Below are 17538 nucleotides of genomic sequence, written 5' to 3'. Positions count from 1 at the left end.
TGCATAAAGAAATCAGCAAAAATGATGGTTATGTCCAAATCATATTGGTATGTAAGGAGGGTGAAATATTTTATGGGTGATTTCTAGAAGAATAGAAATTTCTTGCATTTTTCAATCCAACAAAAGACAGGAAAAGGTATAAAAGAGCAACAAGAAATCAGAGTAAATTTAAAACATTAAGTCATAATAAAGATGTAAAAAGTACATAATTGTCAGTAATCACAGGTGTGAATGTTATATTTTTCTATTAAAAGGTAACCTCTTTAGTTTTGATGAAAAATGGTCACAAAACTTTATATAGCAGCTATTTATGACACATTTAAGGTCAAATGACAAAGATTGAAAAAGTTATTGTAAGCAACTGCAAGTTGAAAAGTAGGGTTGATATAACAATATTATTAGGAAAAATGAATTCAAGAAAAATTACATTAAGCAGGACAAAGAAGGATAGTTCATTTGGATCAAAGTTATATTGGACCAAGAATGTGAATCACAAACTTTTATATTCCTTACAACTTGGCAAAACGTATATAAGGCAGAAAAGGAAAAGAAAAATATGGAGAAGTTGAAAAGTTTGCAGTCATAATGGAATACATTAATATGTTTGTTTCAGAAACAGACATGTAAGGTAAACAAAAATTAAGTAAAGATATAGGTATTTTTAATAATATAATTAATATGTTTGATGCAATAGATATATGTAAAACTTTGTACCCAATGCAAAGCATACCAATTTTCAAACACCCAGGACACCCAAATGTCCATAAACTGATGAATTAATAAACAACATTTGGTATATCCATACAATGGAATATATGCAGCCATAAAAGGAATGATACATGCTACAACATGGATGAATTTTGAAAACATTATGCTAAATGAAAGAAGCCTGTCACAAAAGACCACATACTGTATGATCCCTCTTAGGTGAATTGTCTAGAATTGGCCAAGCTATAGAGACAGAAAGTAGATTAGTTGTTGCCTAGGGCTGGGGGTGTGTTTGAGGGGAAATGGGTAGTGGCTGCTATTGAATATGTAGTTTCTTTTTTTTTAAAATTAATTTTTATTGGCGTATGGTTGCTTTACAATGTTGTGTTAGCCTCCACTGCACAACAAAATGAACCAGCCATACACATACAGATATCCCCTTCCTTTTGGACTTCCCTCCCAGTTAGGTTACCACAGTGCATTAGGTAGAGTTCCCTGTGCTACACAGTATGTTCCCATCAGTTGTCTATTTTATACATAGTATCAATATGTCAATCCCAGTCTCCCAATTCCTCCCACCCCACCCCTTTACCCCTTGGTACCTATACATTTGTTCTGTAGTTTCTTTTTTGAGTTATGAGAATGTTCTAAAATTAATTATGGTGATGGGTAAATTGTATGTTATATGAATTATATCTCAATAAAATGGTAATAAAAAGAGGATACAAAAAAGTAAAAAGTAAACAGTTTCTCTTATTCATTGTCAACATATTAAATAAAATATTAGCAAATCAAGTCAGTACTGTATCCAAAAGAATATTATTAACCCAGACATGCCAGGATAACCTTTCATAAGCAAGTATATTATTAAAATTGCTGTAAATGCTTCAGAATTTAATATACAAAGATTGAAATACAGAGTTTTGCCATTTTGTAGTAGCACAGAGAAATGTTCACCAGCCAGGGACTGAGGAATCCTCCACACCCCAAGTCTTTAACAAATCACAATGACAGACTTTTACAACTCGAACACAACCAAGACTACTCCCAGGAGTTGCATTTTAATTAGTAGTGTTGGAGGGACCTTGGGACACCGAGAAGGGGAATGGAGACTTGGTGATACTCGAGCAGAGGTGACGGAGACCTTGTATCTCTCAGAGGAGATGAGACCCCTTGACAGCATGGGAAAGAAAAGTGGACATCATAGTTGTAAGTCACCTAGTTTCAGAAAAGCTCTTTGTAAAGGGGTACTGAGAACATACATTTGGAAAGCCACACAGCATCATTTCATTGAGCTTTAACTTGGAAGTACAGAAATGGTGCACTACCACATTGTGAAGAGACTGATCCGTCCCTTCCCCAATACACTGACAAATTTAAGGACACAAGCTGTATGGTCATCTCAATAAGATGAAAAAAAAAACCAAACAGATTTTAATTGATCAGCTGGCTCTATTCTCCAAGGACACTGCCTCCTCTCCCCACCCAATAAGGGCAGGTCGAGGACCACAGTGTGGGAGTTAAGGCTGCATGTTATAGGACCTCATACAATTTCTGGAAGTGGGATGACGTAGGAGGTTGTTGCTTCTTATTTCAAGGATAGACTAGTGACGTTCCCAAGTCTCAAATTTATGGCAATATTTTCGTTGTAATAATAGCTTGTCTGAATTCTTTTCTTAGCTCACTTTAATATGAGAGCTACTTAATTGATTCTATTACTCTTTTAACTGAGACACCAGTTATTTTTTTTTACATTCAATATGCCCATATCATAGTTTGCCTACTATGGTATGTAATCCCAGAACGATGATGTCCTTATGTCACAGGACTGGACAAAGCTCTGGTAACAGCCTCATGCTCTTCATGTTTTGTCAGTTTCTTGGGCCATTGGGTCTACATTTTCAAGACTTTTGAGTTTAATCACCTTTCTTTATTGGAAACATTTTCTTTATTTAATGGGTTTGCAATACTGGTAAAACAATGTAACCCAAGATTCAGTTCCTTCTTTCCTCCCTCCCTTCCTTCCTTCTTTCTTTTGACAGGATTGTATCTCATCTAAGCAAAGAAAAGAAGAAATATTCATGTGTCAAAATAGTAATAGCTTGCATTTATTGGGTGTGCACTATGTACCAGGTCAGGGCTAAGTGCTTTCCAGGCAATATTTCTATTTACCTTGGCCTCATTTAAAATTCTGGACCACAAATCCCAAATGGGCAGTCAGCGCCACACTTCTTACTGCACTTCCTAGGATGTTTTTCTTCTTCTCACTCTGTACAATGATGATTTCATACATCTTCTCTCTCCTCAAACCCAAATTCCATCCCCTGTGTTCCTTCTCAGCTGATGACCTTGTTCATATTTTACTAAGAATATAGAAGCAATCAGATGGAAACAAACATCATCCAGTCACCAAATCTCCAAATCTCACTGTGTTTGTACCTCTGCTCTCTGCCTTGCCAGCTTGTTACCATGGATAAGTATCCCTGCTTTCCTCTTTTGCCCTTTCAGAGATGTTTCTCCTGGAAGTATCCCCCTCTCCCTCTTGCATTTATAATATCTCTATATAGAGAGAATTAGTTCCACCAGGATGCAAATATTCTCTGGAATCTTCCATCTTAAAAGGACAAAAACAAAAATCCCTTTGACTTATATTCTTTTCTTGCCAGGACCCATTTCTCTACTCTTCCAAAGAGTTGTCTATCATCACTCTCTCCACTTGCTCATGACTCATCTCTCCTTAACCCCTCCAAACAGGCTTCCACATCCACTGTTATGCTGAGACCATCCGTGCCCAAGTGTGCTTGACTTCCATATTGCCAACCCAATGCCATCTCACTGTTTCCATCTGACTTGGTCCTCTCTGCAGCATTTGATGAAGTGAACTACTCCTTTCTTCTCTTGGCTTCTATGACATCACCCTCTCTTGGTTTTCTTCCATATCATTGGTCACACTATTTCCAAAGGAGTTGGAAATAGTGACTCCTTCTCTGCTCAAACTGTGCCTACGTGTTTGTTAAGATAAGAGGAAAAATCAGGAGGTAGTGTGTTGGCAGCAAAGGGAAGGAAGTGTGCCTCCCAAAGGCTGGGTTATGAGTGGTGGTCACCAGCAGAGGACAGTTGAGCCCAGTGGACAGGCAACCCCACAGCTGCATTCAGTGGCATCATGGTGTCAGGATGAGGGTGATAGCGCTGAAGTAGAGGAGGCAGCTATTTCCAAATATCCATGACACCAGGTAGGGTCTCAGATCTCTTCCACTTGGGTTACACTGGTTATCATGAGCTACTGGCAAAAAGGAAATGCATTAGAATTCCCCTTGTGCTAAAGAAAAATAAACATGGAGAGGAAGTTATTCTGCATCAAAAGCATCTTTGAGGAAGGGAAACAAACATGGAGAATTATGTAAATAAAGCCATTCAGCTTTGAGAAATGGGTAGGACATAGAGAGAGAGTGAGAAAACAGATTAAATAAAAGAAAATCTACTCTTGAGTTCAGCTCACCTCAATCCCCTTTGAATATTAAGCATCTTTAATAATAATACTTTTCCACAGAAACATGAAAATTTGCAGAGCTGTCAGTAATAGCAGTGAGTTTGGAGGGCAATGTCATTGCTTCTTGGAGTATAATTCCAAAATAAAGGACCCCAGGCAATATAATGGACAATATCCTCAATAGCATTTTTTTACGGTAACTGCAGAAAGGGATTCCATGTGGTTTTTTCTTACAGATGTAAAAGAGTAAAGACCTTCACCCTCTTAGAAACAGTTGTGCATCTGTCAAAACTACCCAGCCACGAAAACCAAATCTGGCTTTTCAAAGTAAACATGTTATTTTCTATATAATTGCTATAATTTAGCTGTGGGGACATCACTGACCCATTAGCAGAAAAAACAGATGGGATGAGATTTGTCTTCATGCATGAGCTAGGATGTTGTGAAAATATTAGAAATTATTAGCCATAAACTCAGTCACCAGGCTGTACAGCCAGAATGCTAAGTTACAAATAGTGGAGGAAATGGTACAAGCAGTCCATGAAGGACCTCTCTTAGTTACTCAGAATGATCATTTTAGATGTCTTTCACAGTAGCTAATTATAAAATGTGGAGATTGCAAAATCAGTTCAAGCGAAAGTTTGAGCAAACTTCAGAGCTAGAGAAAGTACTTCTAATGCCCAAATCTGTTCTCACTGTTTCTGCTAATGGAGCTGCCACTGACCCAGCAGCCTTGGCAGGAAACCTGGGGACCTTGCCACTCCTTTCTTCGCTCCTCTCCACTCTTTCTGCTTGGTCTCTGAGTCACCTTCCAACTCAGGAACACCTACTTTCAGCATCACTAGTGTCTTGGGCAAGGGTGGGGAGGTGATTAGGGAGTAGAATTGTGTGAAATGTTAGGATTTTGTAAGGGGGATGGGGGCTGGCATGTGTATTCCTTAAAAATTTTTTTTAATTGAGGTATAGTTGATTTACAATGTTGTGTTAGTTTCAGATGTACAGCAAAGTGATTCAGTTATACACATATATATATATACCTATATATATTCTTTTTCAGATTTTTCCCCTTATATATGATTACAAGATATTGAGTATAGTTCCCTGTGCTATACAGTAGGTCCTTGTTGGTTATCTATTTTATATATACAAGGGTGTATCTATTAATCCCATACTCCTAATTTATACCTCCCCCCTTTCCCCTTTGGTAACCATAATTTTGTTTTAAAATAAATAATTAATTAATTTAAAAAAATAATTAATTAATTTTTTGGCTGCGTCGGGTCTTTGTTGCTGTGCTGGCTTTCTCTAGTTGTGGCGAGCAGGGGCTACTCTCCATTGTGGTGTACGGGCTTCTCATTACGGTGGCTTCTCTTGTTGTGGAGCATGGGCTCTAGGGTGCGAAGCCTACAGTAGTTGTGGCTCGTGGGCTCTAGGCATGTGGGCTTCAGTAGTTGTGGTGCACGGGCTTCGTTGCTCTGCGGCACGTGGGATCTTCCCGGACCAGGGCTCAAACCCGTGTCCCCTTCATTGGCAGGCGGATTCTTAACCACTGCACCACTAGGGAAATCCCCTAATTTTGTTTTCTATGTCTGTGAGTCTCTTTCTGTTTTGTGAGTAAGCTCATTTGTACCATTTTTTTTTAGATTCCACATGTAAGTGATATCATATGATATTTCTTTCTCTGTCTGACTTACTTCACTTAGTGTGATAATGTCTAGGTCCATCCATGTTGCCACAACTGGCATTATTTCATTCTTTTTTAATGGCTGAGTAATGTTTCATTGTATATATGTACCACATTTTCTTTACTCATTCATCTGTTGATGGACATTTACGTTGCTTCCATGTCTTAGCTATGGTGAATAGCGCTGCTATGAACATTGGGGTGCATGTATCTTTTCGAATTAGAGTTTTCTCCAGATATATGGCATGTGTATTCTTTCTTTTTTTTTAAAATAAATTTATTTGTTTTTGGCTGCATTTGGTCTTTGTTGCTGCACACAGGCTTTCTCTAGTTGCGGCAAGCAGGGGCTACTCTTCGTTGTGGTGCGCGGGCTTCTCATTGGGGTGGCTTCTCTTGTTGCGGAGCACGGGCTCTAGGAGCGCGGGCTTCAGTAGTTGTGGTGCATGGGCTTAGTTGCTCTGCGGCATGTGAGATCTTCCCGGACCAGGGCTCGAACCCGTGTCCCCTGCATTGGCAGGCGGCTTCTTAACCACTGCGCACCAGGGAAGTCCCGGCATGTGTATTCTTAAAAAGCACCCCAGGGAACTCTGAGTATCCTTTCCACCCACACAGTTCAGAGCCTCAGGGTGTAATACAGATGCTCAAGATCATAGGGAATCCAAGTTCTTTTGCAGCAGGAACACATTTTCCAAATCCCAAATGTGTCATTCAGTCAAAATAAAGGAGCAAAAGGCACCATGAAGGAGCCGTGAAGGAACAGGAAAGAACAGAGAACGAGCCAGACTCGTGGATTTGAGATGCTCAACACAGATCTTTGACCCCCGCCCCTCCAACCCGCCCAGCCTATCTCGTGCTGGGTACCAGCCTGGCAAAGCCTAGACACTAAGACATGTTGCTGAATTCAGTGAATTCAGTGAGTGAATGTGTGTTTATAATCTTCACGTGGTTATCTCCATCAGGATGTCTCAGAAGCACCTTAAACTCAATGTGACCCAACTTGATCCTTTTATCGAGATTCTGCTCAACCTTGTGCTTCCATTTCTATATTGGTTAGTGCAATCCGGTCATGAAATTATAGCCCTGATGTCTTCCAGTCTTTATACTACTTGACTGCTCAGTAGCCACTCATTCACTTCCTTTTTAAACTTCCTTGTTTCCTGAGACATCATTCTCTCCTGGTTTTCCTTCTACCTTTCTGACTGCTCTTCCCTCTGCCAGTCCAGTTCTACAGGGCCAGGGCCCTCGGTCCTTATCCTATTTTATAAGCTCCATCAGTGATGCCATCCGTAGGCACAGCTTCTAGCTCCATCCAGGTCCTAACAGCTTTCTGATCTTTAACTTCAGCCTGATCTCTACAGTTGTGGATCCACCCACCTCCCAGACCTCTCCACTTGACCAACATCTCAAATCAAACATATCCAAAAAGGAGTCTTCCTTCCCCAGCCCCCAGCTCAATGAATAGAACCAGCCAGAGGTCTGCGTGCATCCTTCGCACTTCAATCTTTTTCACTATCCATATCCAACCAATTCCCAAATCCCATTTTTGCCTCCAAAATGTCTTCTGGATCCAACAAAATTCTCCTTCCTCACTGTCCTAATCTAAGCTGTCTTGATTTCTTCCTGGACTCTATAGGAAGTCTCCTAATTTGTCTATCTACAGTCTCTTTGCCCTGATACAATATGTTCCTTACACTAAAAATTCAGAGCTATTAAAAAAAATAAACTCACAAATCTGCTCAGGTCACTTCCCTTCTGAACTTTCCAGTGTCTCACCACGAATCATGGATTAGACAAAATGCACCATATCAATCCAGACATGCACATAAATGACATATATCTGTATGAATGGGATGAAGATAGGGAAACACACAAAATGCTCTATATACAAATGAAGGAGTGGATCATGTAACTAGGTGGGGAATGATATCTTAACAGTGAGTCCCAGTGCTCTGAGCAGGTAGAGAACTGTCTCTGGGTAAGTGATTGGGGCAGAAAGTGGGACACTTATGCCCTGAGATTTCAGTGGGGTCAGGGCATCAGAGAGGCCCTAGGAGTTGGCCACGCCATTCTGTAGGTCAAAGACGAGGAGTCGGGGCACAGGAGGAGGCTGGTGCTGCGGGGGGAGCCCACTATTGTTTGGAAAAAAGACTTTTGAGGAACAGGAAGGTCTAAATTAGATTTTCAGCTACTAGGTGATATGCTATATGCCCCTGCTCCCCGACTTCTCCCCCACTCCCAGCCTCTGCCAACTCCTGCTGCCCATCAACCCTTCAGTGAGGTCTACTACAGGGCTGGTTGATCTCTTAGTTGTTGCTGTTGTTTTAAGTGCAAATGGTGAAAGGGTTAAACTTCCCTTCTGGATTGATGCAATACAAAACAGAGGCTGCAATAAGGACACAAAACCGTTGATCTCCATAAGTACAAATTCACAGGCTTTTGGGAAAGTCTTTGGGCTTTAAGGGAAATAGAATTAGGGGTTTGAAGCAGTGTAGATTTGAACCTAGATTTTTCGTGGCATGGATCCTACTCTTACCTCCAACCATCTGGGCTACACTAGGATTCTCCTGGGCTGGGGAGGGATCAGGAACCATCAGAGAGGACATGACTTTTGAACTGAGCCTTCTTAAAGGATGGGTAGGAGTTTTCAAAGTCAGAGAGGGAAGCATTCCAGAGGACTGAATATAATGTGGGAAAATGCAGAGTTGAGAAAGTTCCTAGTTTTAATGGTTTGTGACCCACAGAGGGTAGATGGGGCCCTACCAGGAGCTATGGTCCAGAATTATCCACCGTTACAGCCCAGCTCTGACGATGCCTGGAACAGACTTTCCAACCACATTTAGATCTGTCTTTTTAGCATTAGCCAGGATGCCCACTTTCCCCTGCAATCAAAGACAGAGTGGGGGCCAGGGGAACAGAATCCTAACTGCTTCAAGTCAAGGCTGGGTGACTTACTCCTTTGTCGTTAGACAGTTCAATGATCAATGGGCACCAAGCTGACAACTGGCCATGTGGCATCAGCAGAGCTGTTGTACCACAGACAGTCAAAATTTCAACAGACCAGGGTCACTAGGAAGAATTGCTACTGGGCACAGAAAAGACAGTAACAGTGTCATTTAAAGACAAAGAAGAACCTCTCTTCTGCCAGACTGAGGACAGCAACTCATTCATCACCAGGATGGTTCTACAAAGACCCAAATTACAAACAGGGTGGAAGCACTGATTCATAGAGTCTGTTTTCGGTGGTAGAGCATTCATGACACATGGTCTGCATTTATCAGGGCAAAGAATACTTGTCCAGCCTTTTCCTTTTAAAGATGAAAATCTTTTTCTGACTTCCCATTGGTTTGTCATGAAATGAATGAAATAGCAGGGAAGAATAAATCAGAAATGTCTTGAAAGTGCAAATTATTGTCATTACTGGGAAGAAAGAAAGGGCATGTTGAAGACAGAAGTGAAATGGGAAACACCACCACCACTGCCGGCAAATAGTCCTTTCATCTTCAATTAAGTAATTACCACATTGTTCAGTGAATGAGGACAGCAATTACATGACTTTTCATCCTGTCACCTTGACACCTAGCACCTCATGGGAGGGGCATATCCTGGCCCTGGGCCAGCACTGCCCCTTGTCATTTGATATACACAGTACATGGAAGAGAAGACAGCTCTCACAGTCTGAGGCCCCCAGGCCCCCTGTCCTGTCTCTCCCTGAGCAAGTACAAAGCTGAGAACTCCGTGAACTTGGTGGCACTGTCTGGGAGGTGCCAAAGGCATACTCCCCAGATTTGCTATGATGACAGCAGAGGACAGACTCTCCTGGAGTCATGGAAGATCTTACGAGTTGACAGGAGTGTGGGGGGTGTTTGGTGCACTTTTCCTGCTCAAGTAGACTTCCCAGAGGCTCTTGGGTTGCTGGGTCTGTAAACTGCTGTGCCTGCCTGGCTGGCTCGCTCTGGGCCCTATGATACAAAGGAAGGCAAGGCTGGATAGAGGAGGGGGCTGTTACCTGGTCCACCTGGCTCACAGCCTGGCTCACCTGGCTCTACAAGCAGAGATTTAACTTTATCCACTTCAAAGAGCCACAAGGAAACTTTATTGGAAATCCCCACTCCTCAAGGCTGCCCACTGGGTTGTTTCCAGGCAACAATAACTTGATGTCTCTCAGAAGTTCAGTTAGGATAGCTGGGTAGTAAGTAGACATTTCCTCCCTGGGCTGGGGAGGAGAGCAAGGGAAACAGGCAACACTGACAGAAAGCTTTTCCCTAAAGGGATGGATCAACACTCATTTCAGGGCTCAACCAATAGATTGGGTCTCTCTGGATAACCTCCTCACCTCTGCCCTTCTCGCAGCTGCCCTTTAAGCACTGGGTTTGATCTTGAGAGTTAGCATTGTCCCTGACAGGGGTGATGGTGGGGACTAGCTGGAGGGGGAATTTGAGTCATCAGAAGTTTACGAGGTTTTCTAACTAGTAGGTGGTCTTTAAACTTTTTGGGCCACACATCCCACCAGTAAAAACTGTTTGACAATGCACCCCCAAAATAGGCATATTCATTTATAAATTACTTACATGCACTTTCATCTATCCATATATTTAATATTGGTAAATCTTACTTCCAGATAAAAAATAAGTATAAGTAAAAGGACTAATTGTTCTTTCACATGACCTCAGTGGACCATCTTCTGTACCCCTTGTGTAGTCTGTACCCCACTTTGGAAACTGCTCTTCTGACCTTTGAGTTCCCCAAGTTCTGGCTTTTCATGGGCAAAGGATGAAGGAGAGAGATCCACCCAGAGAAAAAATGGTTCTTGGCTGAGCACGCGGGTTTTGTTCAAAGAAGTCAGTGAAAAAAGTGAGCATCTCAGCATCTTCCCTGCCTTATCAGTGATGGCAGGAAGGAGTGATGGCACCCAAGAACTCTGTGTTAGCTCTTGGACAGCTTAGAGACAGTGTTTTAAGAGACTCGCTAAACTAAGCCAAAGTTACTGGTGTCTCACTGGGGCCTGCAGGTCGTGAGTATCTGTGGATACAGGGGCTTGTGCTTTTGGATTCTGGGCAGCAGGTGCCTGGACCGTTCACTGCCACCTGGGGTTGCTCCACTGTCTTTAGAAAAGGGGGGAGGGTGAAGTAGAGGTTTGGGAGAACCTTTTGCTTCTCCATCTTGGTGTTGAGATCCCTCCTGTACACTTCAGTGTTGGGCGGATGCTCACCCCCAACCCCAGGATGGGCATGAGGGTGCCTGTTGGGCACCATCTTCAGTTGAGTCGCTTGGGCATGGTAACCATAGTCTAAAGCTAGGACCACCATGGCCAGCCTAGGTGAACCAAATTTCTTTCAAGCACTTGCTCTGTGCCAGGCTCTGCATGGGATGAACGGAGCCCACTTCCTCAAGAAGCTTTCAGGTCAATGCAGGAGAAAGATAATCAAACATGTACATGCAGTGCAGGGGATGTCTTAGTTTGGGGTTTCCCCAAAGGAGATTCTGTGTTGAGTAGTTCATTTGGGAGGTGGCCCCCAGAGTACATGCCGAGGGAGGGAGAATGTGAGAGAATGAAGGGAGAAAAATCACAAAAGAAGCACTAATGAACAGGTTACTGCTGTGGGTACCTGGACCTCAATTCTGCAGGGGACGCTCTGAGGGACTCTATCGAACCATGCTATTCAAAGTATGACCAGCACATCAGCATCATCTGGAAGCTTGTTAGAAATGCAGCATCATGGGCCCCACCAGGCCTGCTGAATCAGAATTTGCACATTAAAGTTTGAGAAGCACTGCCTTTAATCTTTCATCTTTATCAAACATGATAACTTTGATATAAAACATATTTCTATATTTGGGGACTTGATTCTACCCAACTGGATCCTTCTGAATAACTTCTTTGAGGTTTCCAACATTTGAAGTGGATATTAAAGTTTTCCAGTCCCTTGAAAGCTCTTTAAAATGCAACTCCATTTACCTGCACTTTATCATAATTATAACTCAATCGCAGAGACAGAAGGCTCACGCAACCAACTGTTCTGTAAAATGCAAATTTTGTATGGGAAATACTTCCCCTGGGAGAAAATAGAGTGGCTGTCATTTGGAAAGTTATTTTTAAAGGAACGCACCAAATGCCTCCTGTACTTTAAAGTTTTGTTAAAAATTTCAATGAATACAGGACCCTTTGTGAAAGATCAACACACACACACACACACACACACACACACACACACGCAGAGAGAGAGAGAGAGAGAGAGAGAGAGAGAGAGAGAGAGAAAGAGAGAGATGCTTCCAAAAAATGTAACAAAAGTTTCATATATCATGGAAAGTCCAAAGCAAGTAGCTCAATAGTTGCTTATACATCTTTTATATTGGCAAGTGATTTTACTTTTTTTTTTTTTTTTTTCGCGGTACTAGGGCCTCTCACTGTTGTGGCCTCTCCTGTTGCGGAGCACAGGCTCCAGACACGCAGGCTCGGCGGCCATGGCTCACGGGCCCAGCCGCTCCGCGGCATGTGGGATCTTCCCGGACCGGGGCATGAACTCGTGTCCCCTGCATCGGCAGGCGGACTCTCAACCACTGCGCCACCAGGGAAGCCCATGATTTTACTTTTGATATTCACTCATCTTCATTTCATCACTAACACAAGGATTAAGCTAAAGTTATAAAACTAATTTTTCACGTAGTGTATCAGTTAGCTATTACTGCATAATAAACCACTCCCAAACTCAGTGTTTTAAAAGAACAATGATTTATTCTTGCTCTCATGTCTACAGGTTGGCTGGGGTGGCTTTGATGATCTCTGCTGGGCTCAGCTCAGCTTGGCTGTAGGTTGGATCTGAGTCTGTTCCTTGGACCAGTGGGCTGCCTGTGGCTTGTGCTCATAGTGAACGGCAAATATAAGTGGACAAACCCAACTCCATAAATATATTTCAAGCGCCTTATGTAGCTCTTTTTCTAACATCTCATTAACCAAAGCAAGTTACATGGTCAGATCCAAACCAAGGGTTGGATAATGCTATGGTCTGAATGTGTCCCCTCAAAATTCATGCTTTGAAACCTAACCCCTAAAATGATGATATTAGGAGGCAAGGCCTTTGGGAGGTGATTAGGTCAGGAGGGTTCCACCCTCATGACTGGGATTAGTGCACTTTTAAAAGAGGCTCCAGAGAGATCCTTTGCCATGTGGTGACACAGTGAGAAGTCTTCAACAGGCTTCCACCACAACCTGACCGTGCTGGCACTCTGATCTTGGACTCCCAGCCTCCAGAACAGTGAGAAATAAATTTTTGTGGTTTATAAACTTTCCAGTCTTTGGTATTTTGTAATAGCAGCCAGAAGACAGAGAAGTGTGCTCCACCAACCATGAGGCAAGTCACATGGCCAAGCCCAACGTCAGTGGGGTGAGGTAGTGCACTCCTCCCAGAGTTAGGGGGTTAAGGGAGTGAATATTTGCAGCACAATAATCTCTTCTACTATGAGTACAAAAATTGAGGCACAGCATTCGGCAAAATAAATCATGGTGCTTTTATTCGAATGATTTTCTTATTCCAAGAGAAAAAGGAGGAAACCAGTATTGAGGACCCATAGTTATCAAACATTCTGCTGAGAGTTTTCTCATGTGTTACCTCAATGAACGTTTTAACAACACCATGAGGAATATATTTTAACCCCATTTTACAGATGAGGTGATAAGCCACAGAGCTGGTGTGTGGAATATCAAAGAGTAGAGCCTAGTGTTTCCTGGCAGCCTTCAAATGCTGTGAATATTGGGTCACATTTTTTTTTTTTTTTTTGTCATGGCAAATCAAGCACCTATATCTTAGGGGAAAATACTGTCTTTACTCTGTTCCTGTTTACCCCAGAAGCAAGAAGAGCTGTAAACTTTCTATGAGTGTAGCTGCCCATCACTCTTGACACTCAAATTGTTGACCCAAACCAGTTCTCTTGAATACTCGGAGTGTTGATGCAGATTGGCTTCTCAATACAAGCTTTTTGGGCTTCTGGGTTAGGGAGGCTGAATGCTCGGGTAACTGGAGTGTGGCTGGACCCTCTTGGCTGTCTTCCATGTCTTGCTGTCCTATGGGAATACGGTCTGGGGGTTGGGTGGGTAGAGAAGTCAGGAATTCTTGGTCCAGAAATGTTGCCTGAAGAGGATCTCAGAGGGTCTCCTAGTGTTGTTCTCCCAGCCAGCCCCATCTGAAATGCCCCACCAACCTAAGTGTTAGCTTGTTTGTTATGAATGTTTAGCAAACGTTATTGTGCCAGGCACATTAATGGTAGTGTAGACAAAGGTAAACTGAGGACAGAGATGACTGGATTTATCCCATGATCTGTGTTTTTGCAGGGGATTTTGATGCCCACTCAAGCTTGAGTATTACTGCATTAGCCTATCAGGCAGAGGAGGCTCTTGGCTTCTTCTCCTTCTCCTCCTTCTCCTTCTCCTTCTTCTCCTTCTCCTTCTTCTTCTTCTCCTTTTCCTTCTCCTTCTCCTTCTTCTTCTTCTTCTTCTTCTTCTTCTTCTTCTTCTTCTTCTTCTTCTTCTTCTTCTCCTTTTCCTTCTCCTTCTCTTTCTCCTTCTTCTTCTTCGTCTTCTTCCTCCTCCTCCTCTTCCTCCCCCTCCTCCCCTTCTTCCCCTTCTTTCCTTTCTTCTTCTCCTCCTTCTTCCTCTTCTTCTTTTTTTAAACTATAGTTGACTTGCAATATTGTGTTACTTTCAGGTGTACAGCTTCAGATTCTTTTCCATTATAGGTTATTACAAGATATTGAATATAGTTCCCTGTGTTATACAGTAAATTCTTGTTCTTTATCGATTTTATGTATAGTGGTGTGTATCTGTTAATCCCAAACTCCTAATTTATCCCTCCCCACTTTCCCCTTCAGGAACCATAAGTTTGTTTTCTATGTCTGTGAGTCTGTTTCTGTTTTGTAAGTAAGTTAATTTGTATCATTGTTTTAGGTTCCATATATAAGTAATACCTTATGATATTTGTCTTTCTGTCTGACTTCACTTAGTATGATAATCTCTAGGTCCGTCCGTGTTGCTGCTCTTGGCTTCTATTCATATTTTTACTCCCTCATTCATTTCAGCTTAGTGGTTGGTTCTTAGTCCCATTTGGGGATGGCAGGGGCCAGTGTCTGGGCAGACCAGCCTCAGAGGACCAACAACTGCCTCTGAGCCTGTGCAAGACTCTGGGAGAGTCACTGCCTTGCTTGCCACTCAGCTATGTGGTTCCTGCAGAGGTGGGCAGGGGCTTTTCCACTGATGTCCAGGCTTCCCTCCAGGGTCTCACCCAGGGTTCTCAAACTTGGCACCACTGACATTTTGAGTTGGATGACTCTTTGCTGTGGGGGGCTGTCCTTCTCACTGTAGAATGTTTAACAGCATCCCTGGCCGCTATCCACTATATGCATGCCCTGCCCCCACCAAGTTGCAACAATGTCCCCTGAGGCACAAAATCACACTGCCCCTCCTCCCTGCTTTGAGAACTGCTAGTGTTACCTGAGTGACCACTTGGTGGAGGTGGCCCTGGGAAATTCTGTTCTCAGTAGAACAAGCAATGGAGAGGTGAGTGGTGTAACCGGAATGAACATGGGGTGTGGGGTAACCATGGCTTTGAATCTTGGCCCCTCCAATGACTACCCCTTCTTCACTCCCACTCTTCTCTAACCAAAAACAAAAACAAAAAAAATAAAAACACACACACCCACAGACATTATTTCCGTAAATGACTTTTACTTCTTTATCATTTCTCTTGACAGTAATTCTTGGCAATGTGCATATAACATGAAGGCAAGCATACTTTCAGAAGTCATCAAAGATATGGTCCTATTGGCCTCATTTTCTCAAACCATTAAAATATTTTCATTTATAAAAATTAATCTAAATATAAATATTGACACTGAAGATCAAAGTCACTTGATGACAAAATAATTCATCTGGAACTATAACATATGCTTATGGATTTTAATAGTAAATTAAATCTTTGCACTTATTTGGCACAAGGAAACCTTTATAAAAATTCAAATGCCATAGAGCAGGCTTCTTCTTCTTTTTGTTTTTTTGCAAGGCTTACACAGTACACATTTTTGTCAAAGAAAACTGAGTATTTTAACACTGTAACACAACAATAGTTGCTTTTCATGCCTCTTAAAGAAAACGCTCTATTTGGAACTCAGATCTTTTTGTTGTGTTTTTAAATTTTGTATTTGTTTGCTTTTAATAACACCAACAGAACAAAAAGCCAAAGATTTACTTTATTTCAAAGGAGTCATTTCTGTTGGATAACACATACGCAGCATCAGCAAGGAGTATTACCAGAAGATAGGTAGACCCCCATCAGGAATGGATCATAACACACATTTCAGCAGCAAGTCAGGTCTGGAAATGTGCACAGCAGCAAAAGATTGTAGAAGTGGAAAACAACACAGAATGAGGCTTTGTCAGGCATTCAAGTTATAATTAGCTTAAAGGTCTGACTTTGGCAAATTAATCACTCTGGCCCTCAGTCTCCAAATCTGAAAAGTGGGGATACCTACTGAATAGGGTTGCTATTAGGATTAAAATGAGAATAACATTGCCTCCTTCAGAGCAGTCACTTAATATACGTCAGTCATGCAATTCCCTTGCCTCCCATGTTTTGCCTTCTTCCTCAGATTCAGAATTTATCAGGAGCAAATTTTTAAAAAGTTGCTAATGCTTAATTAATTGAGTGAAATTCCAGTTCCATTTGCTTTTATAAATACACTGTAAATAGTCATGCATGTGCTACCACATACGTGGAGTTAGTGTCAGCTCTTGCGTCTGTTGAATTCAATTTGTCCTTGCTTTATTCAGACATGCAAGTTTTCTCAGGTCTTAACCATTTTTATCTTTAAGGTCACTTTACTACTTCTGCTGAATATTTATTGGGAAATAAATTTTGGAGGACGGCGTTTCCTTGTGTGGTTATATCCTGCAATAATCCAGTTACCTAAACCTCATTTAGATGCAGTCAGTGCTAAACCACACCTTATTGATTCTAGACAGAGTGCTAAAGTTAAGCCAGTGGTGGGCTTTTGCAAGCCTCTCCCCCCTTCAGAGCGAGGAAACTCTCAGCGAGTCCAAGGAAGAACCCTGAATTCTCGATGAGACATTGTTTCAGATAGATGTGGGCCAGCATGGGTGAGTCAGAGCTTTCGGTCCTGTGGCTTGTGACTGCAAAGCAATGGGAGGAACCGGTGGTGTGGTGGGCTAGGAGCCAGCAGGAAGGAGGTGGCTGGAGGGACACTTTGAGAGTTGAGGGCTCCCCAAGTTAGACAGCCCCTAGTGCTCACTACAGGGGTTTTCACTTTTCTCCTTAGCATTTGTAGGACAAAGATGCTTGTGAGAGATTAATAAGAACTGATGAGTTAAATGTTAATACCCTTCCCTCTACTATCCCCCAACCCCAACAATATATTTTGGGATAAATTGTTGACATGTAATACTAGTTGATTCAAAGGGATTAAAAAAGGAAAAAAAAAAAAAGGTCTTAAAGACAACACGCAGTAGCAAAGCGAACAGGGAAAAGATGCATCTTTTGAACTGGAGCTCTACTGTTGGAAGCCAGCGTCTTGGTTTTCTGTCTTGGATTCTCCTGGGAGCCTAAGGCAGAGAGTAGGCAAGACCTTGATGCTGAAGTCTGGGTCTGCTTTC

The sequence above is a fragment of the Leucopleurus acutus genome (genome assembly GCF_964270905.1).
Source record: "Leucopleurus acutus genome assembly, chromosome: 10".
In the NCBI taxonomy this organism is placed as follows: Eukaryota; Metazoa; Chordata; class Mammalia; order Artiodactyla; family Delphinidae; genus Leucopleurus; species Leucopleurus acutus.
The sequence above is the reverse complement of the archived record's forward strand: the minus strand, read 5'-3'. Positions refer to the sequence as shown.